Below are 26,231 nucleotides of genomic sequence, written 5' to 3' on the forward strand. Positions count from 1 at the left end.
GCCGACAGCCGACAGCAAAAGAGCAGAAGACCGGAGAGGAGAAGAAAAGAAGAGAGGACAGCAGAAGAGGGGACAGTAGAAGACCCCGGAGACAAGAACACAAGAAGAGGGGGACAGCAAAAGAGCAGAAGACCCCGGAGAGGAGAAGACAAGAAGGGCGGACAGCAAAAGAGCAGAAGACCCCGGAGAAGACCCCGGAGAGGAGAAGACAAGAAGAGTCGGATGAAGATTTTTAATAAACTTTCCAAAACGTCTCTTGTCGTTATTTCCATACACTGCCTTTTATGGGGTGAATGGGTAGGGGTACAGTGTACCCCATACCCATTCACATAGGGAGGGGGTCCGGGATCTGGGGTGCCCCCTTGTTAAAGGGGGCTTCCAGATTCCGATGAGCCCCCTGCCCGCAGACCCCCACAACCACCGGCCAGGGTTGTGGGGATGAGGCCCTTGTCCTCATCAACATGGGGGCAAGGTGCTTTGAGGTGGGGGGTGCAGAGCTCCCCCTGCCCCAAAGCACCAACACCCCCCCATGTTGAGGGCATGTGGCCTGGTGTGGTCCAGGGGGGGTGGGGCCGCTCGCTCGTCCCCTCCCCTTTCCTGGCCTGCCGGGCTGCATGCTCGGATAAGGGTTTGGTATGGATTTTGGGGGGGACCCCATGCCGTTTTTTCGGCATGGGGCTACCCTCAAATTCCATAACAGACCCGAAGGGCCTGGTTTGGAACCCTGGGGGGGAACCCCACGCCGTTTTTTTCCCATTTTGGCGTGGAGTTCCCCCTCAAGATTCTCACAGCGCAAGTCGGATCCGACTTGCGGTGTTGCGGTGCGACCTCCATTCAAATCAATAGGCTCCCATAGGGAACCATTGATTTTGAATGGAAGAAAAAAAAAACGCTGCTAAAAGCAACGTGTCAAAACGTGCTATAACGCCAATGGAAAAAGCTACTGAAAGCACGTTTTTACAGCTGCTTTTTCCGGCGTCAGAACTAACTTTGACGTACGTTTTTTCTAACGCCCCGTGTGCATGGGGCCTTAAAGCCAAAAAAATGATATTTTCTCTACAAGCTTTCTTTATTTTGTAAACAATGGCTTGTCTGTATGATGAGGCCACAATGTAGTGCACTGGGAACAATATTAGAGATTTTTTGGATATATTCTGGTGTCTCTTTTGCAGACTTTGGATAGAAGTAACAGGTGCAGAACATGTTGTCTTTGGGTGTCTGTGGTGCCTTAACACTGTAACCCTATAGAGGTGCTCATGATGAAAGCAAGAATTGGTCTTTGGGTGTTATTTTGTGCCCATGAAACCTACACCAAAAATGTTTGTAGCACCCTACAGGTAGGTGCTAGGTAAAATATATAGTGGGCCTTGTCTGCCTAACAGCAGGGCTGTGATTTATTAGGTAGGGTGTCAGGACTTCCAGATGTGCCTGCTGAGGGGAGAAGTATCCCCACTGGCTCCTGTGAGAGGTTTCTCATAGGGCAGTGTGGGAAGCCCAATCAGGGGACTCATCCCAGCTTGTAACTACCCCAGAAGGCAGATTAGGCTGCAAAGGATTCTGGGAGTGGGTATAAGTTTTGGGTAAGTGCGTGACAGGTTGTTTTTGGCAGGAGGAGTCTGAGTCCCAGGAAGGAGAGTATGGCTGTCTCTCCTCCTGTCTGAGGAAGGTGGATGTCTCGGGGTGTCGCCTGAGTATCCAGAGAGTGCTGAGCTGAGCTGAGGGGATGCGGTGTGCCGAGAGCCCGTGGAGAGAGAGAGGGGTCCAGTCCCAGGAAAGCCTACACAGGTCGTGAGTACTGAGGATTGCTCCTGGGGGTTCGCCTGAAGTTAGAAGGGACCACTACGGAAGAGGTTCTGGGATCCAGAGTCAGCTAGCTGTAAAGGGGTTTGAGGACCCTGAAGTTGTAAAGGGGGTACTGGCAGTCTGAATTGTACAGAGAGTGTCAGTGAAGCGACAGTTACACAAGGTTCTACAAGATACTACCTCAAGCTGTACCAAGCGGGGGACAGTATTTAGTGACTTCCACAGCACCGCAGTATCAGGAGTTCTACAGCTCTCAGTCTTGGATCTACAGGACTATATGTCGGGGATTCAAAACTTTTCGGTTACACAGAGTGTTCTCAGAGTTAGTGAGCATTGGCTGGTGCCAGCTGGTGTCAAGGAAGCGCCAACGGGCATTTTCAGAAACAAGTCCCATGTGTAATTAGTTTGAGCCTAAAGGAGTATCCCACTCATTCCCTTCTCCCATCCCCTTTAAATCAAATAAAAACTACAAACAAAGATGCCGGAGTTGTCGCTGATTCAGTTATCACACCCAGGGCCACAGCTCACATGGGCTGGAGAGAGTACCGGTTCTAATGGCAGACCCACATCAGGCCAGGGCCTGAAAACCTTACTACATGTTCTTCCAGGTGAAATCAACACCCACAACACTAGGCAGCCTAGAAGTCTTGCAGAGATTCCGCATCCCAAAAACACTTTATCAGTGACATCGGCGGTTTCATAGCTGCTGGTAATCCAGGACTGATTCATTTTGATAACTGTCAGACGGTCCACAGAGTCTGTGGACAGACGCGTCTTTTATCAGTAACAAAACCTCCAGCAGCACTGAATGACCATTCGGGAAAGCAAGCTGGATGCAGGGCAGCCCAGCAGGTCAATTGGATACTGGGCAAGCTCTGGCCAATGGTCTATTCTCATGACCCAATAACCCAGTGAATCCTCAACTGAAAAGCTCTCCATCTCTGTTTTCGCCCCTAGATAATCGTTTACCAAATGATGCAGACGCTGCCAATGGGATGTGGAAGTTGAGAGTCCTGGGTGATGAGGACTAAAAAAAATTGTGAAATGCATCACTTAGGTGGTCCCCATCTCCACCGCTGCTCTCTTGACCAACAGAAGCCTTTGGAACTACATTTTCCACGACACTGCACCCTCTGTGGGTTCTGAGACTTTCCCCTTGTAATGGTGGTCAAGGAGGGTTACCAACCAATAATGATGCTTCTCCTTGATGCCACATATTCTTGGGACCTTTGCAGGCTTTTGAAGCATGAGGGAGCCTGTACACCGCAAGTTTGCAGGGGCAAGAGAAGCAGACACCTCAGGGTAACTGACGATTAGAGTATCTGGAACTGCCTCCTCCTAGCCATGTACTACTCCCATGGATTCTGGGAAAGGAAAACCATTTGTTGAGGGTTGATGTCTGTCTTCCTTTGCTTCAATGCCTCCAAAACTGCCAGAATCCTCCTCCTCCCTTTCCTCTTGTGCATTCTGTGGTTTAGAAAGAATGGTGTCTGCATAAAGCGGGCCTTTAGAGGAAAGGAAGTCCTCCTCTTCCTCCCGCTGCTCTGCCTCGAGTGCCCCGTCCATAATGCCACGCAGAGTTTGCTCCAGCAGAAACACAACAGGGATTGTGTCACTGATGCATACATTGTCACGGCTCACCATCCTTGTGGCATCCTTAAATTGTGACAGTACAGTGCATACCTTTATCAGCAGCCATTGGCATAGGGGAAAAAGCCAAGCCGTCCTGAGGCTGTCATTGTGCCATACTCACACAGGTACTCATTAACTGCCCTCTGCTGCATATGCAGCCGCTGCAGCATTGTCAAAGTTGAGTTCCACCTGTTGGGCATGTCACAAATCAGGAGGTTTATGGGCAAGTGGAATTCCCACTGAATTTCAGCCAATCCAGCACTGGCTGTGTATGACCACCTGAAATGGCTACAGACTTTTCTCGCCTGCTTTAGCAGATATTCCAACCCTGGGTACCTATTTAAAAAATGCTGCACCACCAAATTGAGGACATGTGCCAAGCATGGCACATATGTCAACTTTACCTGTCTAAGGGCGGACAGGAGGTTTGTGCCATTATCGCACACCACACCATTTATGTCTCCAGCTGGCATGGCGTGAACTAACTCTGGGCCTGCCCCTGCAGAGTTGCAAGAATCTCTGCTCCAGTCTTGTCCCTGTCTCCTAGACACATCAACTGAAGCACTACATGATACCTTTTAGCCTGATTCATTGAATAGCCTCTTGAACGCTTAGAGGGTACTTGTGGTCTAGTAGTAATTTAAAAAAAAAGTTGTAGTAGCACTAATGACCTACGTGATATTTTATATTGTGGAATTACTCTGTAGCCCTAAAACAATCATATGTAAACTGTGTTTTTTGCAGAGCTGGAAAAAGCTATCCTTTCAGTTTTTAGCTGAGGAGACTCTGAATTGGAAATACAGGGTTCATTTCAGTGCTAGGGGGCCTGGGGGCCTGGATGCCTGGGGGTCACCAAGGAATTCCCTTAATTTGCAGGGATTTCCTCTCACTTCCTGTTTTGTTATGGGACAGGAAGTTAAGGCAAATCTCAGCAATGAGACACAGATGATGAAAAAAAGTTATGACCCACCCTTTCTCTATCCAAAAAAAAATAAATAAATAAAAAGTTTTGCACCTTGGCCCTTTTTAGGGTGAGTGTCCTACTGCATAGCTGTGAAAATATTGTACAGCTCTTCAGTTTTTTTTTCTCCTACCGCTGGATAAGACAGAGGGCTAGGAGATACACAGGAGCAGTGTTAGGAGGACTGGGATTTTTTCCAACTGTCCCTTATTTGGAGAGATTGTCCCTCTTTTAAGACCAAATCCCTCTGTCCTTCATGAAGCCTCAGTTGTTCCTCTCTTTGGTCTGATATGCACATCTCTATACAAAATGTACTATTTTACTGGTAAAGTGTTATGCTGCACCAAAATTTTTATACAAAGTCTATATTATTGCATTTTTTATTTTGAAAAGCCAATTAAAAAGGAGAAATAGAGGTTAGCGAGTCACTTGTATAGTTTAGCCAATCCTGTTCTGCATATTAGGTCATTCTAGCAGGGGGTATGGCAGGGAGATGTCCTTTGTGTTGGTTATGTGATAAGATAAAGCACTGAGATATTGAGGAATGTAGAATTCACCGTAATTGCATAGGAGAACAGCATAAAAGGAGAGAGCAAATAAAAAAAAACTTCCTTCATTTGCAGCGGCTGCCTGCTGGTCTCTCCCCTCGGGGGGAACTCTGGTTGTTTTTCGCCCGGGAGGAGTGGTCTGTGACACTAAGATATAAATTATTTGGTGCACTGGGCGATGTGCTTGACGCCCCTTTCCTGTTCCCCTTGAGTCTTAGTTGACCAATCCAAGGATGCCGGATTCGACACCCCCTTTTGGATTGGCCCCGGTTTTGGCCCTTGTGGTCTATCTGGGAGCTTTTAGCCTCTCCATTTTGGCTGCCTTGGGCTGCCTGCAGCTTCGTTTGGGTGATCAGTGCCCGGATTTCACGGTTCCCCCAATTTGTTTCATGTAACTTGTCCGCCTGGGATATCACGTGGTCTTTGAAAAAGCTACTTTGCAAAACGCGTCAGCCCGTCCCTATTTGGTTGAGACTACAATGGTTACATTATGTGTATTTATGTGTATTGTGAGATTTATTCTCTTTTAATGGTGTTTTCAATTTTATCTCTTTAAATAAACTTATTAATACATTTATGAACATGTTCTGCTTAACTTGAATTTACACTCACCCAATCAGTAGCCCTCCTCATCAATCCATTCCCTTTATTTGGAAGAGCTGACGTTTTTGTACCCGTCAAGGTCTGAACCCTGCTCTTCCTATACTTTTATTCCTTCATTTGCAGAATATACAAGCATAAATTAACACACAGGCACTAATATAGCACTATAGAGTCATATGTAGTCCATAGTACATGCTGGTGCACTTCAAACACCTTGCCTTCATTCTATGTGCTAAAAGGTGTCCCTCTTTATCATTTCAGAAAGTTGGGAGGAATGGGCTTGGCAATAGAGCAGCCTGTGTAATGAAGATCCCCTCACTGCACTTGGAAACTGGGAGAATGCAAGCACTCATGGAGAGTGTAGTTCCTAGGGCAAGATAGCCGAGCAGAGAAAGACAGTGTGGAACTACAAGTCCCAGGAGGGAGTGGCTAAACAGAAGGGAGAGGACTAAAACCCTGGGCTGCAGAAAGACAGGCTCATGTGGGGAGCAAAATAAATAGAATCTCTTTGCAGTGGTGCTCAGAAAAGACTGGGAGGCTGAGTATTGCTGACAGAGAGAGCTCCATAAGGAGGGTTGGAATGGACACAGGCTACTGCTGGTGGAGAATGGAAGGAAGGAGCTGTGCTTCCTGGAGCTCCTGCTTCTGATTCTCCAGCATGCTGTATCCAGATCCTGTGTCTACTGAGCATAACTCCTGACCTGCTACCTCCAAAGGAAAGGCTGTGTATGAGTCATCACCAGCTTGAGAGGTGGGCCCTAGACCTCTCACCCGACAGTGGCTGCAGACTTCCTTATTGCCTGTTCTGCTAGACAGTGTTGCCCCTTTTTGGATTACAAATTTAATTGGGAACTTTAACTCAGGGCTTAAATGCATGCCAACATTAATTCTCTCCCAACTGGCCAGTGGAGTAGGGTGCCCAAGATATAGGCCCCTGTGGATAAATTCTCCTTTATTTTTAGAGATGTTGGTTTACCCAAAGACATTGGGAAGAGGCCTGGGTTTTCTCACTTATTGATACTTGTGCTATTTTGTCTGACAGCGGTATGGAGTGTTACTACTTTCTTTTATTGGGTTATTTATTTTTTATTTATTTTTTTTACCTTTACCTGCATTAAGGTAAAAAGCACACAATACTAGTTCCCCCAGCCCCCCCCCCCCTTAAACACTTACATGAGTCCTGTATCAATCCAGCTCTGGTTCTTCCCCTCTTCCTTCTCTCACAAGCTTCACTGAGAGCGGCGGGAGTTGTTGGCTTCTGTGGCTGTCAGTCAAATCAAGTGAGCAGAGAGTGAAGGGTGGGGCCGAGCCAGGCTGTGTATGTCTATGGACCCGACATGGGAGGAAGCCCGCACATCTGGTGCATATGATGGGGTCAGACACATAAGAGGAGTCGTCTTGATTGCCAGAGGGGGGACCCCAGAGGGGGAGGTTTGGAGCCACTCCAAACCTCCCCCAGGTACGTATAACATGCTTGTTATTTTAAGGTGAAAAAACAGTCTTTACAACCACTTTAAACTTGCAACAGTATTGCCCCATCACATTTTGGTGTGTGTGTTAGCATTTTCAGATATTGTGCCTGTACTATTTCACACTGTGCTTGTTAGTCTTGTCAATGTGTATTGGTGTGTTAATTTGCTGTTTTTCCTTAGCTTTTGACATTAATGCCTATCAAACACCAACTGTTGGTGAGTTTTGGCCCAGTGTGCGCAGGTTGTTGTGGGAGTGATATAGACAGGAGAACCCAATGATTAGCTTTAGCAGCTCTTTTTGGGGGTGAGCTATATTATGCTTATGTGTGCATATGTGTTAGCTTATGCTTAAAGCCTTTTCAGTTGTGATAATGATTGCATTGACAGTTGAAGGTCATTAAATATTAAAGTAAGGGCAAAAAAAAAAAAAAAAAAAAATCTCATCAATGTATGCCTATTTTATTTATGTTTTTATCGGCTTAACTTTTCTGCACTGAAATCCCAACCAGTGCTGTCAGCCTGCCTACTGTATGACAGAACTCCACCTATCCTTCACTCTCTCTTGTCCCTTTGTACATGCATACATTCCTTTCCCAGCAAAATAATATCTTGACTGTCAAAAGTTTTGCCCATGCACTGTGTAAGGAAAGGGCTCTTGTGAGATTTAAACTGGCCATAAAATGTGTGGGTTTTGGCCAGTTCATACAGAACCAGTTAAAGTTTGCTTTGTGGGTGGCCCTGTTGGCCCACTCCCAACTGACATCCTTCAATTGAAAAATCGAATAAGCCAGATTGGGAAATTATCTGCTGAACAACAGCTGCATTCAATTAGAATGCAGTAGCCCTGCAAGGGGGATTTATTTATCTGTACTGGCATTCTGGAAAGTGCTCCTGTGTGGTCTGGTTTTGATATCCCATTCATTTGAATGTGCTGCCAATTGCAGGGGAATTTGGAAAAGTAATATAAGCACTCATTTTTCCGAGACGCATGGTACAGTTTGGTGCCCGTAAATGCAGCACATTTGCGAAATGCGTTTGGTGGCCATTAACATTTATTAGCACGCATATGCGTGACAGATGCATTTGGGGTGCCATTAGCATTTAATAGCACCTGTTTGTTCAGGTGTAGTGCAGGAAACATGTATAGACTTTACCTTTCCAATGCCGAGTTCCAGCTTGAGTGGGCCCTTACACTATTACTAAGTCTGGTGATGGCTGCTCAGGCAGTAATAAAAGCTGTTGCTCATTACAAGCATAAGGTAAAAGGGAAAATATATGACTGTGTAATGCTCTGGAGGAGGAGAGGAAGGTTTAGGAGTACATTTGGGCAATTACCAGACCTACTCTCATGCACACAGGCAGAAAGAAATGCTGCTGTTAGATGCGTCTGGCTTTTCTTTTATGGCTCTGAAAGTGGCTTTATGTTATTTAATGTGAGTTCTCCAGTATATTTTACACCTGTACGAGCATAAACACACCTAAATGTGCGCTTAGCACATACATTTATTTTAGTGGCTAGAATAAATTACCATTCTAGCCAGTAGAATGGGTTTACACTCACAGGCATCTAAACACAATACACGCATATATATTGTATTGTAAACACACATAAAAGTGCGGTATTAGAGGCATTTCTTTCTGCCAACTTCTGACAGCATATTTGGAGCATTTTTTTTTTATATGCCTATTTGCATAAGCCCTCATATACTGTATGTAGGCAGGTAGAGGTTATCACTGCAGTGGGAATTTAGGAGCTAACTGTAATTCCCAGGTTTTTCTTTTTGGGGAATTCCTTACATACACACAGAGATGCACAGAGATGCTTTGCCTGATGCCGTTGCCAAAGTCTGGATGGCCTGTACTCTGCCAAAGCCGGAGCTAGACTCCAGACATAAACTCAACCAATATTGGACTTTTTCTTGAATCGGTATTCTGTGGCACCTACAAGCCTGTAGTTAGGGACTAGGGATGTGAGGAAATATTTGAACTTTTTACTGGACTGTGGACTGTCTGTCATTATGTTAACTTATTTTTCAAGTAAAACGTTTGAAACTTTGCCCTGGCCTGGTCTGAAGTTACTAAAGGGGTGCAATGCAAAAAACGGTACATATAGTTACAGCTCGGGGCACTAAAGCACATTGGGGTATGAAAACATCAGTACAAGAGTTAATACAGTGTGAAGATACAGCAATTACTAAGGGTAACGAAGGTATCTCTAGCTACCTGTCAAGTGTACAGTTTCATATGTGACAGCTGAGATAGCCTCTTGCAGCGAGGGAGATGTTGTTGGCACTCCTTTCGCAGCGATCCGTCTCCAAAGCAACGGGAGCAAATCTGCACTGCCGAAGCCCTCAGCCTGTACACAGGTATGGAATAGAAAGGGTTATGTGAAGTGCATGCATAGAGTCTGCGCTAGGCGCATGGTGGTGACCCCATAACGTTACTGGGGGTGAGGTAGCGGTGATACGCTGGACAGGTGGAGAGGGCATTGACTCTGTGTGTCCTCCTAAATGCACAAGTAACCGTGGCGATTCTTATTACATCAAGAGAGTTTACTAGAGTTTGTTCATGTTTAGTCATCTTTCCTGGTCTTGAGCATGGCTCTAGTAAAGGTACCCCATGTATAGAACAGTGACCCTTTACCTGCGCACATGTAGCTGTAGTGAGTTTTTCAGCGTTTTTGTAGTAGCGTCTTTCAGATGTAGCGTTTTTTAGCTTTTTTTTAGCAAAACTATACTTCCATAAAAGTTGGTGTCAAAACCATTGATAAAAACGGAATAGCTGTTCTTTTCATCAGTTTTTGGCGTTTTTACGTTTTTTTCAGCTTTTATTAGTTAGAGCATTTTACAGCTGAAAAACTCTCAAAACCCACTAGTTCTGGGTTTTTTTTCCAGCCAGAAAATGCCCCTGCCAGAAACTGTTGACAACAGCCTATGTGTGCATGGACACATAGCAATGGGGGATACATAGGTTGAGGGACTTTATATGAGGCAACTCGCGAGGTAAGCATAATTGTACATTTATCACAAAATAGCAAAAATAAGTACAATGGTACAATACCATGACAGGCATATAAGAAAACATAAGCTGATCCACAATCAATAAATATAAAAGTATAAAAATATCATTCATAATTGTCCCTATGTTGGAATCAATCATTCACAGAAGGAAAAAATTATATGATAACATAATAAATAGTAACCAGATTGATTCTTGTCATTCTAAAACTTTACGCGTTTCGTGGAACTGGTCCACTCATCAGGAGTAGATGCAAGAAGTTGTAGATAAGCTTGAGGAAAATGTAAGAAGGACAAAAATGAGCCCAGCAGCCACGGAGCAAGGGGTTTAGGGAGAACGCCTATCCCGGGGACTGTGGCGAAGTAACCCAACCGGACCTTAGGGTAAACAGAGGGTGGACCAGGTGACATGGATAAAGAATATAGATGTGAATGTATGATAATATCTCCAGGTAGTATCAATCATTCACCTGTTTCCTGATATCCTTGACAGGGCCCATCCACGTCTTAATGATTGGAGACTCCCATATGGCCAGGCCAAAGTAGTCTTCCTCCATGATGTTCATGTGGCTGCACAATTTCTTAAAAATGTTCTGTCCCTTGGCATGTTTCTCCACCTGACACCCGTACACAGTGTCATCAAGGAGAGAAACCTTGCAGCGCATGTTGGGAGATTTCTTGGCCACTTTCTGCGGACTCTTTACTTCTGCATCAGCTTTGGCAGACTCTTGCTCCTTGTTACCTTTAGCAGTTGCCTCCCTGTCCTCAAGATCCATGTCTGGGTCTTGATTGTCCTTTCTGTCTTCTAGAGCAGGCTGGGTTTCTGCACTGCTTAGGGAAAGGAGATCCAAAGATGGATCAGTTCTAAGTTCTAGCTCTGAAGCCACAATAGGGGCCTTCAGAAAAACCTCATCTTCCAGCTGCTCCCTTAAACCTTCATCCATTTCCTTCTGGTCTCCGTCGGCCTTCTCCTCTGGCTGCTTACTGTCTTTTCCTTCTTCAGCCACCTGTGACTTTTGCTTCTTCAAAAAAGATGAGAAGAGTTAAGAATTTCTCTCCTTGCTTTTGCGGGTGCTTGGAGATGCAGTAGAAGGGGAACCCTGTGTTTGCTCGGTGTCCTGCTTCTTCTCAGTATTTGCGTCCTCGGAATTTGTTTTGCAAGGCCCAGCCTCTTCCTGTCCCTTTCATTCCTATTTTTGGTCCTCAGGAAGGTTTTCTGCCTGAGCCACTAAACTCTTCTGACTGACGTCATCAAGGTGATAATGGAGTCACTCGAAGCTGGCAGCCTGGGCCCCTCCACATGAACTGAAACCTTCCTAGTCTAAAGTCATGACACTCAAGCCCTCCCCCCTCCATGGAAAGCTCCACCCCTGTGCATGGACACATAGGATAACATACTTGGGAGTTTATTGGCTGTAGAAAAAAACACCTCACGCCCAAAAACAGCAGCTGTAAAAACATCCAGTGTACATGAGGCCTTAATCTCTTGGTAAGAGTGATTACAGTTTCTATTAGCACACATTTCTTAATTTTTCCTAATTATTTTTTCCATAATAGATACCTTATATTTATTAGCAATGCCAGAACACATACATGTATTATGGCACTATCTAATTTGTATTCTATATTTGCTGTGAGTCAGTATATTGGTGTAAACATGTTCTAAGGACACAGAATGTTTGGTGGTGTAATGTATACACAATCTTAGGTTAATACCAGATGCTTAGTCATCTTTTTGATTAAAATACAGTGTTTCCTCCCACTTCATAAATATCCAGCTGGGCAGACCAGGCTTGCTGGTCAGTATTCCCATAGCAACAAGCTTGCAGTTCCCTTTCATGTACTTTTGGGTTGGGGAGGTGCTGTAAGGGGGATTCATCAAAACGGGGTACCTCCACTGCGATTCCTAGACTGCGGTAAAATGGACTTACAAAAAATCTTATTCCTGGCTACTCGATCTAAAATTCTCACGCTCTCCTACAGATCATCGATCAGTAATAAATAACAGGAATCCGGCGATAAGTTGCTTACACTGTGGTATTGTACCCTCCCCGTTCTACATTCTATCTGCCCCTAAATATCAGATTCCTGCTGGCGCTGCAATACCAGGGATGGTGATCTATTCCATACCGTATCTTCTGTTTGTGCCCTGCAGTACAGGCCTTTTGCATAGGTTCCAACTGTCCCTGATTTTAAAGGAACTGTCCCGAATTTGGAACAAAGTCCCTCTGTCCCTCTTTTCTCCTCATTCGTCCCCCATTTTGGTCTGATCTATATATTTATATATAAAATGCACTTTTTATCTTTCAAACACCTAAACCTTTCATCCATTTCCTAAACTGCTGCATATAAAAATTTCAAAAGCCAGTATAAAGGAATAGAAGTGGTTAAAAAAAACATGGGTTTAACTAATCATTTTTTTTGTATAATTCTTCTTTAAGGGGGTGTGGCAGTGGCTGTGTCCTATGCTTACATACTTTTGCTAATAGGTGTCCCTTGTTCCGATCTCAATAAGTTTTGAGGTATGCTTTTGGACTCACATACACCAGATCATGTCAGTATGGGAATTTAGGTTCTCTGTGCTAATCGTTTCATTGGCTCTGATAATGATGATTCCATGACCTAGAGAGGGGCCCTTCCTTACTGGCAGATTTCCCCTCTTTTCCTGACTGTCGTCTCAGGCTGGGTTCACACTGGTGCGCTGCAGAAAACCTTGCTAATCCTGTTCGGGTTCCCGCATCGCACCTGAATCGCAGATGGTTCACACTGACATTGAGGAACCGCTGCGGGTGTCAATGTAAAGTTAATGAGAGACCAAGATTGGTTCACAGTACGAACTGTGAAATGGTACAGGAATTGGATCGCATGGGTGTGAAATCAAAAAAAGGGTCATGTACCATTTTGGTTCGAATGTGATGCAAATTCAGCCATGCAAACTGTATGGCAATGCATCATTGCAATGTTTGTGTTCACACGAGTGTGAACCCAGCCTTACTCTTCATCTCTTTTTCTATACAGTGTCTAGCCCCTCCCTTGCAGTAGCTATTGTTTCCTAAGACACCTTTCTCTGGGTATTATTAGGGTTGGGTATCCATAGTTGCCACCATTCTCAAAAAATTTATAGGGACACTCTTTTGTCTGTAGGCGGAATCTTCTTTTAATTATGCATGAGGGGCATTCATTTGTAGGTGTGGCCTTAATAGAAGGGTGTGATGTGGCAATGCTGCAAAAAAATGGGCGTGATTTAAACTATGCTAAATAGTGCGTGTGGCTGAAAGGGGTGTGGTAAATACAGTCTGAGGTGAAAGAGGGATGGAGGGAGAAGGAAGAGAGAGTGGGAGAGAGAAAAGGGGTTGGAGAGAGAGAGAGAAAAAAAAAACAAGAGAGAGAGGGAGAGAGAAAAAGGGTTGGAGAGAGAGAGAAAAAAAATCAAATCAAAGTGCTTGGGAGGGAAGGAGAGAGAAGGACGGAAAGAAAGAGGGATGGAGGGACACCAGGCCCAGATCCTACACCACAATAGCAATATGTGTATGCCAGAAAGTTTAGCAATCAGCAGATAAAGATACTCCAAACGCCATCCCCCTAGGCAGATCCCATCAGTTACAAGAGGTGGTTAGAGCCTGTAGGGACATAATACAGTAGATGGATAGAGCCTGTGAGTACATGATACAGGAGATGGTTAGAGCCTGTGAGGACATGATACAAGAGATGGTTAGAGCCTGTGAGGACATGATACAAGAGATGGTTAGAGCCTGTGAGGACATGATACAAGAGATGGTTAGAGCCTGTGGGGACATCATACAGGAGATGGTTAGAGCCTGTGAGGACATGATACAAGAGATGGTTAGAGCCTGTGGGGACATGATACAAGAGATGGTTTGAGCCTGTGAGGACATGATACAAGAGATGGTTAGAGCCTGTGAGGACACGATACAGGAGATGGTTAGAGCCTGTGAGGACATGATACAGGAGATGGTTAGAGCCTGTGAGGACATGATACAGGAGATGGTGAGAGCCTGTGAGGACATGATACAGGAGATGGTTAGAGCCTGTAGGGACATAATACAAGAGATGGTTAGAGCCTGTAGGGACATGATACAAGAGATGGTTAGAGCCTGTGAGGACATGATACAAGAGATGGTTAGAGCCTGTGGGGACATCATACAGGAGATGGTTAGAGCCTGTGAGGACATGATACAGTAGATGGTTTGAGCCTGTGAGGACATGATACAAGGGATGGTTAGAGCCTGTGAGGACATGATACAGGAGACGGTTCGATCCTGTGAGGACATGATACAAGAGATGGTTAGAGCCTGTGAGGACATGATACAGGAGATGGTTAGAGCCTGTGAGGACATGATACAGGAGATGGTTTAGAGCCTGTGAGACCATGATACAGGAGATGGTTAGAGCCTGCGAGACCATGATACAGGAGATGGTTAGAGCCTACGAGACCATGATACAGGAGATGGTTAGAGCCTGGGAGGACATGATTCAGGAGATGGTTAGAGAGTGTGAAGACATGATACAGGAGATGGTTAGAGACTGTAGGGACATGATACAGGAGATGGTTAGAGACTGTAGGGACATGATACAGGAGATGGTTAGAGACTGTAGGGACATGATACAGGAGATGGTCAGAGACTGTGCAGAAATGATACAGGAGATGGTTAGAGCCTGTGGGGACCTGATACAGGAGATGGTTAGAGCCAGAGATGTATAGTAACTAAGTAGAACTACTTCACTACTGTACTTAAATACCGAAAGGCGGTATCTGTACTTTCCTAGAGTAGTATTTTTTTCTCCTACTTCCACTTTTACTTCACTACATTTTTTCGATGATTTAAATACTTCTTCTCCGATATTTTTTTTTTGTGCTGCATAGTTACTCGTTACTATTATAAAAATTACCACTGCCAGAACAGTAGATGGCAGGTTTCATGAAGCTCAAAACATGTGTATTATCAGCTCATACAGAAATAAATGCTACTGTATGTATAAATAAAAGCTGCATTTGAAATAATAAAAAACAATATGATGTTCAAACTTTTGACTTCTTTCTTTAACCACTTAAGCCCCGGAGGATTTTCCTGCTAAAAGACCAGGGGGTATTTTGCGATTCAGCACTGCGTGACTTTAACGGACAATTGCGCGGTCGTGCGACGCTGTACCTAAACGAATTTGACGTCCTTTTTTTCCCACAAACAGAGCTTTCTTTTGGTGGTATTTGATCACCTGTGCGATTTTTTGATCACGCGCTATAAACAAAAAAAGGGCGACAATTTTGCAAAAATAGCAATATTTTTCACATTTTTTTATATGAAATTCCCCAAAAAAATGTAAAAATCAAAATTTTTTAACATTTTCGGCCAATTTGTTTTATCCTACCTATGTTTGGTAAAAAAAAATCGCAAAAAGCGTATTTTTATTGGGAAAGATTTTTTGTCATTTTTGTTGTTTTTTTTTAACGCGTAATGGCGGCGATCTGCGATTTTTTTGCGGTAATGCGACATTGCGGCGGACAGATCGGACCCTTGACTGACATTTTTGACACTTTTGGGGTTACCAGTGACATTTCTACAGTAATCAGTGCTATACATATGCACTGTTACTGTAAAAATACACTGGTAGTGAAGGAGTTAACTTTATTTGGGAGGGAGGGGCTGTGTGTGTCCCTAGGGGCGTGCTTTCTACTGTGATTGGCTGTGGCTTGAGCTGTAAGGACACTGATCAACGGATCTACATAGTAAATCCGTGTGATCAGTGTCTTTACACCGAGGAGAATGACAGGTGGCTTGTTTACACAAGCTGCCTGACATTCTCCCTCTCCCCCGACGATCGCCGAGTGACCGGCGGACATCGGGTCCGCTGGTCACACGCGTGGGGGGGTCCGTGACCGCGCGGGAGCGGGAGCGCGCCTCCGCGGGCGCGCGCTCGCTCCCCAGACCCTCCCAGGCTAATTAACGTCACTCTGCCTGGCAGGGGCTGACCGCCGCAGTAAATCTACTTGCGGCGGTCGGCAAGCGGTTAATAACTACAACACAGTACTTGTACTTTTACTTTCAGTACTTGAGTAGCAATTTTTTTTTTCAAAACTACTGGTACTTTTACTTTCAGTACTTGAGTAGCAAAATTTAAAAAAAAAAAATACTTGCAATACTTAACCACTTGCCTACAGTGCACTTTCACCCCCTTCCTGCCCAGACTGGTTTTCAGCTTTCAGCGCTCTCACACTTTGAATGACAATTACTCAGTCATGCAACACTGTACCCATAAAAAAATTGTGTCCTTTTTTTCACACAAATAGTGCTTTCTTTTGATGGTATTTATTCACTACTGGGTTTTTTTGTGCTATAAATAAAAAAAGACTGAAAATATTGTGAAAAAACGCATTTTTCTTTGTTTCTGTCATAAAATTTAGCAAATGAGTAATTTTTCTTCACAAATTTTGGCCAAAACTTATACTGCTACTTATCTTTGGTAAAAATAACCCAAATAAGTATATATTATTTGGTCTTTGTGAAAGTTATAGAGTCCACAAGTTATGGTGCTAATCATTGAAAATTGTTCACACTTGACCACACCTGATGTACTGAAGGCCTATCTCATTTCTTGAGACACTAAAAAGTCAGGAAAGTACAAATACCCCTTTCCTTTTTGGAAAGTAGACATTCCAATGTATTTAATAAGGGGCATGGTGAGTTTTTTGAAGTTGTCATTTTTTCCCACAACTCTTTGCAAAATGAAGATTTTTTTTTTTACAAATTGAAGTATTAACAGGTTATTTCTCTCACACAGCATATGTATACTTGCAACTACACCCCAAAACACATTCTACTACTCCTCCTGAGTATGGCGATACCACATGTGTGAGACTTTTTCACAGCCTGGCCACATACAGAGGCCTAACATCCAAGTAGTACCGTCCGGCATTCTAGGAGCACAAATTACACATATAATTTCCTGACAACCTATCGCACTTTTGAAGGCCCTGGAGCACCAGGACAATGGAAACCCACATAAAATGACCCCATTTTGGAAAGCAAACAGCCCAACGTATAATTTTTGAGGCATAATGAGTCTTTTGAATATGTCATTTTTTTCCACAAGTTTTTGGAAAATGTGGAAAGAAAATGAAAACACATTTTTTTTACACAAAGCTGTCCATTTATGCAATATTTCTAACACATAGCATGTACATAGCAAAAATTGCACCCCAAAATACATTCTGCTATTCCTCCTGAGTATGGCGATACCACATGTGTAACACTTTTTCACAGCCTGGCCACATACATAGGCCTAAAATTCAAGTAGCACTTTTCACAAAGCTGTCCATTTATCCACTTTAAGACTGGGCCTATTTTTGACACTTGGTGTTTACAAGCTAAAATCATTTTTTTTGCTAGAAAACTACTTAGAACCCCCAAACATTATATATTTTTTTTAGCAGAGACCCTAGAGAATAAAATGGAGATCGTTGCAATATTTTTTATCACACCATATTTGCGCAGCAGTCTTCCAAATGCGATTTTTTTTAAAAAAATTCACTTTTTTGAACTAAAAAATAAGAAAATAGTAAATTTAGCCCAATTTTTTTCCATAATGTGAAAGATAATGTTACGCCGAGTAATTAGATACCCAACATGTCATGCTTCAAAATTGCGCATGCTCACAAATTGGCGCCAAACATTGGTACTTAAAAATCCCCATAGGCAACATTTTAAAAATTTCTGCAGGTTACTAGCTTAGAGTTACAGAAGAAAGGAAAGACACTGCTCCAGGTGTATAGTGTGTGGTGATTGCCAGGAGATAGGATATCCAGTAGAGTGCTGGCCCTGGCCCGCCTCCGTGGGAACACTTGTAGGAAAAGAATTAGCCACACATCCAGGGATTCCAATAGGTTTCAAATACCTTTATTTCCAAAAGTTGCAAATGATGACACCAAAGACACCAGCATGAAGTCTCGTAGACGCGTTTCACACATACATCTTGTGCTTAATCATTATGCACAAGATGTATGTGTGAAACGCGTCTACGAGACTTCATGCTGGTGTCTTTGGTGTCATCATTTGCAACTTTTGGAAATTGTATTTGAAAGGTATTTGAAACCTATTGGAATCCCTGGATGTGCGGCTAATTCTTTTCCTACAAGCTTAGAGTTACAGAGGAGGTCTAGGGCTCAAATTATTGCTCTTGCTCTAACGATCGCGGAGATACCTCACATGTATGGTTTGAACACCGTTTACATATGTGGGCGGGACTTGCGTATGCGTTTGCTTCTGCGCGCGAGCTAATGGGGAAAGGGCGCTTTAATTTTTTTTTTTTCCTATTTATTTTATTTATTATTTTTTTATTTTTACACAGTTTAAAAAAAAAATGTTTTGATCATTTTTATTCCTATTAAAAGGAATGTAAACATCCCTTGTAATAGAAATAGGCATGACAGGTCCTCTTTATTGTGAGATCTGGGGTCAAAAAGACCTCACACCTCACAACTACACTAAAAAAGAAAAAAAAAAATTGTTGAAAAAGGAAAAAAAAAAAAAAAAGCGGCCCTTTAAACCGGTTGCTAGGCAACGTCTTTTGACGTAGCTCCCGTCCTCCAAGACCATAGAGTCAAGTGAGGGCCATCTTGCCCTCACTCGACTTCCTGTCTCTGAGGATCCGGGACCGGATAGTTTTCCCCGCTGCCGGCGGGTCCGGTAAGCTGGGAAAACGTCTGGGACGCGGCAGGAGGGGGGGGGGCACCTCTTCCCCTGCACCGTAAGGGTATTTCCGCGGCGAATCCGCCACTGGGACCACCCTTATCTGAAAGCCGACCGCCCGCCGTTTAAAAAAATACCGGGGTTATGGGGGCTATCTGCTGCCATAACCCCAGTATTTAGCTTTTAATGGCCGACGCATATAGTCGTTAGGCGGTCAGTAAGTGATTGCATGTATATGGCAAACAGGTGACGATGACTGATGGGGTCACAGGTGACGATGACTGATGGGGTGACAGGTGACAATGACTGATGGGGTGACAGGTGACGATGACTGATGGGGTGACAGGTGACGATGACTGATGGGGTGACAGGTGATGATGATTGATGAGGTGACAAGAGACGATGATTGATGGGGTGACAGATGACAATCACTGACGGGGTGACAAGTGACGATGATTGATGGGGTGACAAGTGACGATCACTGATGGGGTGACAAGTGACGATGATTGATAGAGTGACAGATGACGATGACTGATGGGGTGACAGGTGACGGTGATTGATGGGGTGACAGGTGACGGGCGATGGTCACCGATGGGTGACAGGTGACGGGCGATGGTGCACGGCGGTACTGGTGGCAGTCTCTGGTGACCGGTGAACTTTAGGCTACGTTCACATGTGGGCGTAGCGGATCAGGGCAGAATCACTGTGATTCTGCCCGCGATCCAGAAATCATTGCAAATGGCGGGACGCCTGTGCGTTGCCCGTGATTTGCAATAGCACCCCAAACGCTGTGCGATGTTGCTGCGATTTCCGCCTGCCGAAACGAGGTAACATCACGCAAACAACGCATGACGCCCCAAAGAAGCTCTTGTACCTTTTTTGGGTGTCATGCGTTGTTTGCGCGATGTTACCTCGATTCGGCAGGTGGAAATCGCGGCATCGCACAGCGTTTGGGGTGCTATTGCAAATCACGGGCAACGCACAGGCGTCCCACAATTTGCAATGATTTCCGGATCGCGGGCAGAATTACGGTGATTCTGCCCGTGATCGCTACGCTCAAATGTGAACGTAGACTTATGGGTGTCAATTTCTGGGCACTGATGAGGTGACTGTTGGGTGACAGGTGCAATTGGGGGGGGGGGGCTGAGGACTGTGTGGGGACATTTATTTTTGTGATTTTTACTTTTACAGGTGTACAGAGCAGTAACTCACTGTTTCTAGCTCTGCTCCCCTCACACTGGAAGCTGAAGAGAACAGAAGAGCTAGTAACAGTGAGTTACTGCTCTTTGTTTACATTTTGTGATCGGCTGTGAATGGATTCACAGCCGATCACTTAGTAAACAGTCACTGTCAGTGACTGTTTACTACTGCCGGTGACAGCTGTGTACCTACGGAACACAGCGCCACCGACATGACCGCGCTGCGCGCTCCCGATCGCGCATGCGCGGTCATCTTCCGGGCTCCTCCATTGTGATCGGCTGTGTCATTGGAACACAGCCGATCACGTGGGAAACAGCCATGCTCATTGGCTGTTTCCCCCCTGCCGGTGACGGGGGGTGTCCCGGGGACACCCCGACACCGGCAGTGCAGGGCGGCGCGCACACGATCGCGTGCCTGCCCTGTTTTCTGGGATCACGTCATATGACGTCTTCCCAGGATAATGGTCGCACCGCTCCCCCGTCAATTGACGGCGGGCGGGCGGCAAGTGGCTAAGTACAAAAAATGTTGAATACTTTAGTACTTCTACTCAAGTCACTTTTTGATCGAGCACTTGTAGTTTTACTCAAGTATGGGTTTCGAGTACTTTATACAACTCTGGTTAGAGCCTGTGGGGACATCATACAGGAGATGGTTAGAGCCTGTGGGGACCTGATACAGGAGATGGTTAGAGCCTGTGGGGACATCATACAGGAGATGGTTAGAGCCTGTGGGGACATGATACAGGAGATGGTCAGAGAGTGAGTAGACATGATACAGGAGGTGGTCAAAGACTGTGCCGACATGATAGAGGAGGTGGTCAGAGACTTTGCGGACATGATACAGGAAGTGGTCAGAGACTGTGTGGACATGATACAGGAGATGGTCAGAGACTGTGTGGACATAATACAGGACATAGTCAGAGATTGTGGACATGATACAGGAGATGGTCCGAGACTATGAATGTGTACAATGTTCTGTGTATGGGGGAGGGGAGGGAGGTCAGTGCAGTTTGCTCAGGACACACATAAAGGTGTGTGTCCCTGAGAATGGCTGCTGCTCGCCTAATCCCTCACAAAAAACAACAAAAAGCCCAGATTTCCCACCAGAGATGGAGCTGCAGAGAGAGCCCAAATTGCACTGTCGAAACATACCTCTGCTTTCATGCATCCCAGCCTCACATGTGCTGTGGAGTTCAGCTCAAGACGGCCCTGCCATATCCATCTTCACCTCTACAAGGCTGCCCATGCCCGCTATCCGACACCCGCTCAATCAGAAAGAGGCAAACACCACCACCCTCACCCCCACCTCTTACTACATACTAAAGGTATTGAAGAAGAGGAGGCAGAGGGAGGATCTAAAAAAGCTCCGAAGTTAACCTGTGTGTTACCCTGGCGTTGCGAGCAGGGGGGTTTTACAATGCAGTATACTAGGCTGGCTGCTGGCTGGCCAGAACATAGTTACATTTTTTCGAATTCTCCCTGGGACAAAGATTTCCCGGGACAACAGTCAGATTCCGGGGAATGTTCAGGAAATCCGTGACTGTTGGTACCTATGGGGCTTCCCCTGTCCTTTCCCCTGTTTTATATTAAAAACTTGCAAACGTTTTTTTTATTCATGAAAACAGTTTAGTCACTGCTCTATTTCTTTACATGTATTTTGCACTATGTCTGCTTAGGCTTTTGCGTATATAATTTGTTCTTGATGTATGTACATCGCATCATGTTTCTCGGATTTAAGCCAGATACAAACGGACCAAATGTCAGAAGACATTTGCGGTTAAAAAAAAAAAAAAAAAAACTGCCACCATGCGGCCCGTGTGTCGGCTTCTGTTGGACAAGCATGCTGGAAAACCAGCAGCAGACCGACTCCTGATCAGCGCTCTCAGCCAATGGAGGAGAGCTCTGATCGGAGTGTTCTGGCGGGGGGGCATCCCCCGACATTCCCCGACATCCCCCGAAATCCCCCTGTCAGAACACAACAGCTCAGCAGGGAGATCGCTGTACCTAAATCAAATGGTTAGTACAACAGCTCCGAATGGAGCTGACATTTTTTTATATTCAACCTGCTGGGTTGAATGGAAAAAAACGGATACTGTGTACCAGGATTTAGACATTATTTTGGAACATCAATTTCTGTACACTGCCCAATTTCTCTGAAAAATAGACTACATAGACCCAAGGATTCCCTCTTTGGCTGGTGTATATCAGTGTCCTTTTCGGTCCTGGCATCAGTAAATGGCCCAAGAGGATGATCCCCTTATGAAGTCACGTGACGGTGACGACACGCGTCGGGCAGCTGATAGTACCGGAACTGTTGCCGAAGGACAAGCCGGCCGTCCACGTCTTGCATGCCGTTTGCGGCTATTTTAAATGTGAGTGTACCTAGCTTGTTTTGCCAAATACATTTTTAAACTACTACACTATCTGAGCTTTCTTCTCTCCTGCACACCTCCCTGCAAGTCATCCTATTGGGCCATTCACTGATGCAAGGACCGAAGAGGACACTGACATACACCAGCCACACAGGGAATCTCTGGGAGCACCGCGGTGTCATTAGGAGGATCTAAATTTGCAATTCTGAAAAAAAGACCTCAGTTGGACGGGGCGTGGCAGGAAGATGGTGCCGTGAGGAGGCTCGCTGAGGAGCTCCGTGCTCTCCGCAACGGCGTCCGCCCGTAATCAGCGGTAGCCCGGCATATCCCTCCCCGGAAACCTCGCGAGACTTGCGGCTCACCTCGGAGCTCACACACCGCCTCTGAGCGTGGGGACAGCCGAAGCCGGACGGCGTGCAGCTCCGCAAGCAGGGGTACGAGTGGCGGCGGAGGTACGCTATTGAAGTCACGAGGGCAACCCCGCGCTAGTTCGGATCCTGACTCTGTGTCTGGAGTGGTGAGCGGAGGCGGTGGGGGCCTTACAGAGGATTGAGAGTCGCTTAACCTCCAGCATGCCGAAGGTGTATCTAGCTGTGGAGGAGTGAATGGAGGTGGATTTCCCTCAGAGGCGCAAGCAGAGGAGGACAATTGAATAGTGCTCGTGATCAGCTCATGCAAGCTGGAGAAGTGCCCGGTGTGAGGAGCCAAGGCCTGTCGGTCCGGAGCGTGGATATTTCCACATATTTTCTCCGGGGGTCTCGGAGTGGAGGGGTGGAAGAACGCGCTAGTATGGCGCCAAAGCGGCCGGCTGCAAACACCGAGATGGCGGCAAAAAAAGACGCTAAATGCTCAGGTAACAGTAAGGAAATCCAAGAACAACTTATAGGTGGAAAAAGGGATGAGATATCCACAGTTCGTGATGAATGGCCAACAGCACAGTCTCCATCACCTCAAGCCCTGCAAACGCAGCCAGAGAGCTGGAAGGAGATCCTAGCCATGATGCCTACTAAGAAGGACTTGATGGAAATAGCTGCAAACATAGTAAGTTCTTTAACTACTGAAATAACCTCCTTAAAGGGACAGATTAATAATTTGGATGGCAGGATTGTGGTGGTAGAGAATGGTCAAAGTCAGTTAATGCAGAGAGTGGAACATATTGAGGCTGTGCAGAAATCAATGGCTAATGAATTTATCACGCTACAATTACAACAGGATGACGGGGAGAACAGACAACGTCGGAACAATATACGTCTCAGGGGTCTCTCTGAAGATATCTCAAGTACGGAATTAAGGGGTAAGCTCGGTGAAATATTCAATGGCCTACTGGAACGACCCCTTACAGAGGCCATTGAAATAGACAGAGTCCATAGAGTGAGAGCTCCCCGTAGTGTGGGGGCGGATTTCCCCCGGGACGTATTAGCAAGGATTCATTTTTTTGCTCAAAAAGAACAAATTATGTTGAAAGCCTGGGATAGGGGCCCCTTTGATTACGAAGGGTCAAAGATCAGGATCCTGCCAGACCTTTCTAAAAAGACATTAAGAATGCGTGCAGCGGTCAAGCCTTTGCTTGAAGAAATTCGGAAAGCAGGGGCAACGTACCATTGGGGACACCCATTCCACATAAGGATAAAGAAGGAGGACTCTATGTTTATTTTGAGATGGCCTGACCAGTTGCAAGGACTTTTTTCTTTCTTAAAAATACAGCCAATTGAGGTAGCAGACTGGTTAGATGTATTAATAGAACTAGCTCTCGAGGAATTAAGTAGCAGGAGGGAGAGGGTGGATAGACAGATGGGCCGAAGTCGGGATGTGTTGAATAATTAGCGGGCCAAGTTAATTTAAGTAGATGGGTAGACAGGCATCAGCTATTTGTTAAAGGTAATGGCCGTAATTACGGGGAGGGGGGCTTGCTGGACCATACATACAAGGGGTTGGGGTTAAGGGGTGGAGGGGGGTTGCCATAAGACGGGTCTGGAATTGATAAATCAATGGGTGTTGTGATATATGATAATGTGGTGAGTTGTGATATAATGTACTATTAATGCGCTGCATGATACCCATTTAGAACCCCCCAAATCCAAACCCACCCGATACAGTTGTGTGAGAAGGGCGGACGCCCGGGGACGCACGGACCCTCGGAGGTCTGTTGTCTTGATTTTTGTCCCTTGTTTTTTTTTTTTTTTTGTGTGGATGTCGTGTTATTCGTAAAGGTAGTAAGAAGTCCTCCTCACGGCGCGCATCTTGATTGCCCGCCCAAATAGGACGCGTTGTGGTACGCAAGGTCAAGAGTAGACCAAAGTTAGTCAAACACACTGACACACCGGTAGTGGGGGGAGCGGAAGGCGGAGGGGAACGGGGAAGAGGTTAGGGGGGGGGGTCACTCCCCCCTATTTTTTTTTTTTTTTTTTCTCCTTCTCTTCCTTTTGCTTTCTCCTGATTTTTTCTTCTCCTGTCCCTTCCCTCTCTCTCTCCTTCCCCCCTCTCCCGCCCTAGTCCCCGCTGTACTATATAAGTGAAGTTTTATTGGGAAGGGAGTCGTGAGATTCCTGACGGTTTAAGTAAGATAGGAATAAAAATAAGACAGGGAAGGACCAGGTAAGAAGGTGGTAGAATGCAAGGTACTAAAATTACGTCCTTAAATGTCAGGGGGCTTTCAACCCCCGAAAAAAGATCACGTTTGCTGCTGGACATGAGACGCAGCCGAACACAGATTGCATTTATTCAAGAAACATACTTTAAACATGAAAAAATTCCGAGGCTACATAATAAGAACTTCCCGTGGGCATACCATGCCCCATCTCCAATAGCAAAGTCAAAGGGAGTTAGCATTATTATAGCAAAAGAGGTTGCTTGGACCCATATCGACACGCGCTCAGATCCACAGGGAAGATATTTAATGTTAAAAGGCAAGATTGGGAATAAAATGATCACTCTGGTAAATACATACTTCCCCAACAGTAGCCAGCTGGCTTTTCTATTACTTTTGACACCAATAATCCTTGAATTCCAAGAGGGTTCACTAATTATGGGTGGGGATTTCAATTACGCGGCCGAGCCTATGTTGGATACGTCAGTGGGAACGTCACATTTACCATACGCTCGGTTGAAAAAACTCAGCAGGGAGTTGTCCCTGCTTAGTTTAATTGACCCCTGGAGAATTATGCATCCAGAGGAGAAAGACTATACGTATTTCTCCCCAATACATAATAGATATTCCAGGATTGATCGGATTCTGATTTCACAGACAGAGCTATCCAGAGTAGTGTCGTCCCAGATTGGATCTTTTTCCATGTCGGATCACTCACCTATCCATATCACAATAAATTTTGAAGCAGGCCCAAAAAGGCCACCGACATGGAGATTGAACAAAATCTTAGTACAATCAATAGAAACAAAAACAGAGATTCAGACAGAATTAGAAAGGTATTTCCAGGAAAACACGAGCGAGCAAGCGACGCCATCGAGCATTTGGGAGGCACACAAGTGTGTCATCAGAGGAGTGATGATACGGTTGGGTGCCAAACGCAAACGTGAAAAAGAGGGAGAGATTGCTGAGTTGTTGGCTCAGATAGAGACTTTGAGTTTAGTGCATAAAAAAACAGTAGCGAAGATACAACTGTCACCCTTAACGAAGGCCAGGGAAAAACTCAATGAATTGCTATATGAGAGAGTTATGAGATCCTTAGTGGCACAAAAAAGACATTTCTATGAATACTCAGACAAACCGGGGGCGATGCTGGCCCGAGCCTTAAGGGGACCGCAGAAACGAACGGTAATAAACCATATACGTGCAAAAGGGGGACAAAAAATATCTGGAATAGAAGAAATTGCAGAGGAATTTAGTAGATTTTATCAAGGATTATATGACATCGCCTCCTCGGAGCCAGCCAGAGTGGGGGGGGCTGGCTTCGACGAGGCG

General features: G+C 45.3%; 1 protein-coding gene across 2 annotated transcripts in view; it reads left to right on the plus strand.

Annotated features, from left to right (window-relative positions):
• Nucleotides 1-26,231, plus strand: part of PLCB2 (phospholipase C beta 2) — a 354,260-nt gene that overhangs the window by 57,790 nt on the left and 270,239 nt on the right. The window lies entirely within an intron of this gene.

This window comes from Pelophylax lessonae, assembly GCF_965119305.1.
Source record: "Pelophylax lessonae genome assembly, chromosome: 13".
In the NCBI taxonomy this organism is placed as follows: Eukaryota; Metazoa; Chordata; class Amphibia; order Anura; family Ranidae; genus Pelophylax; species Pelophylax lessonae.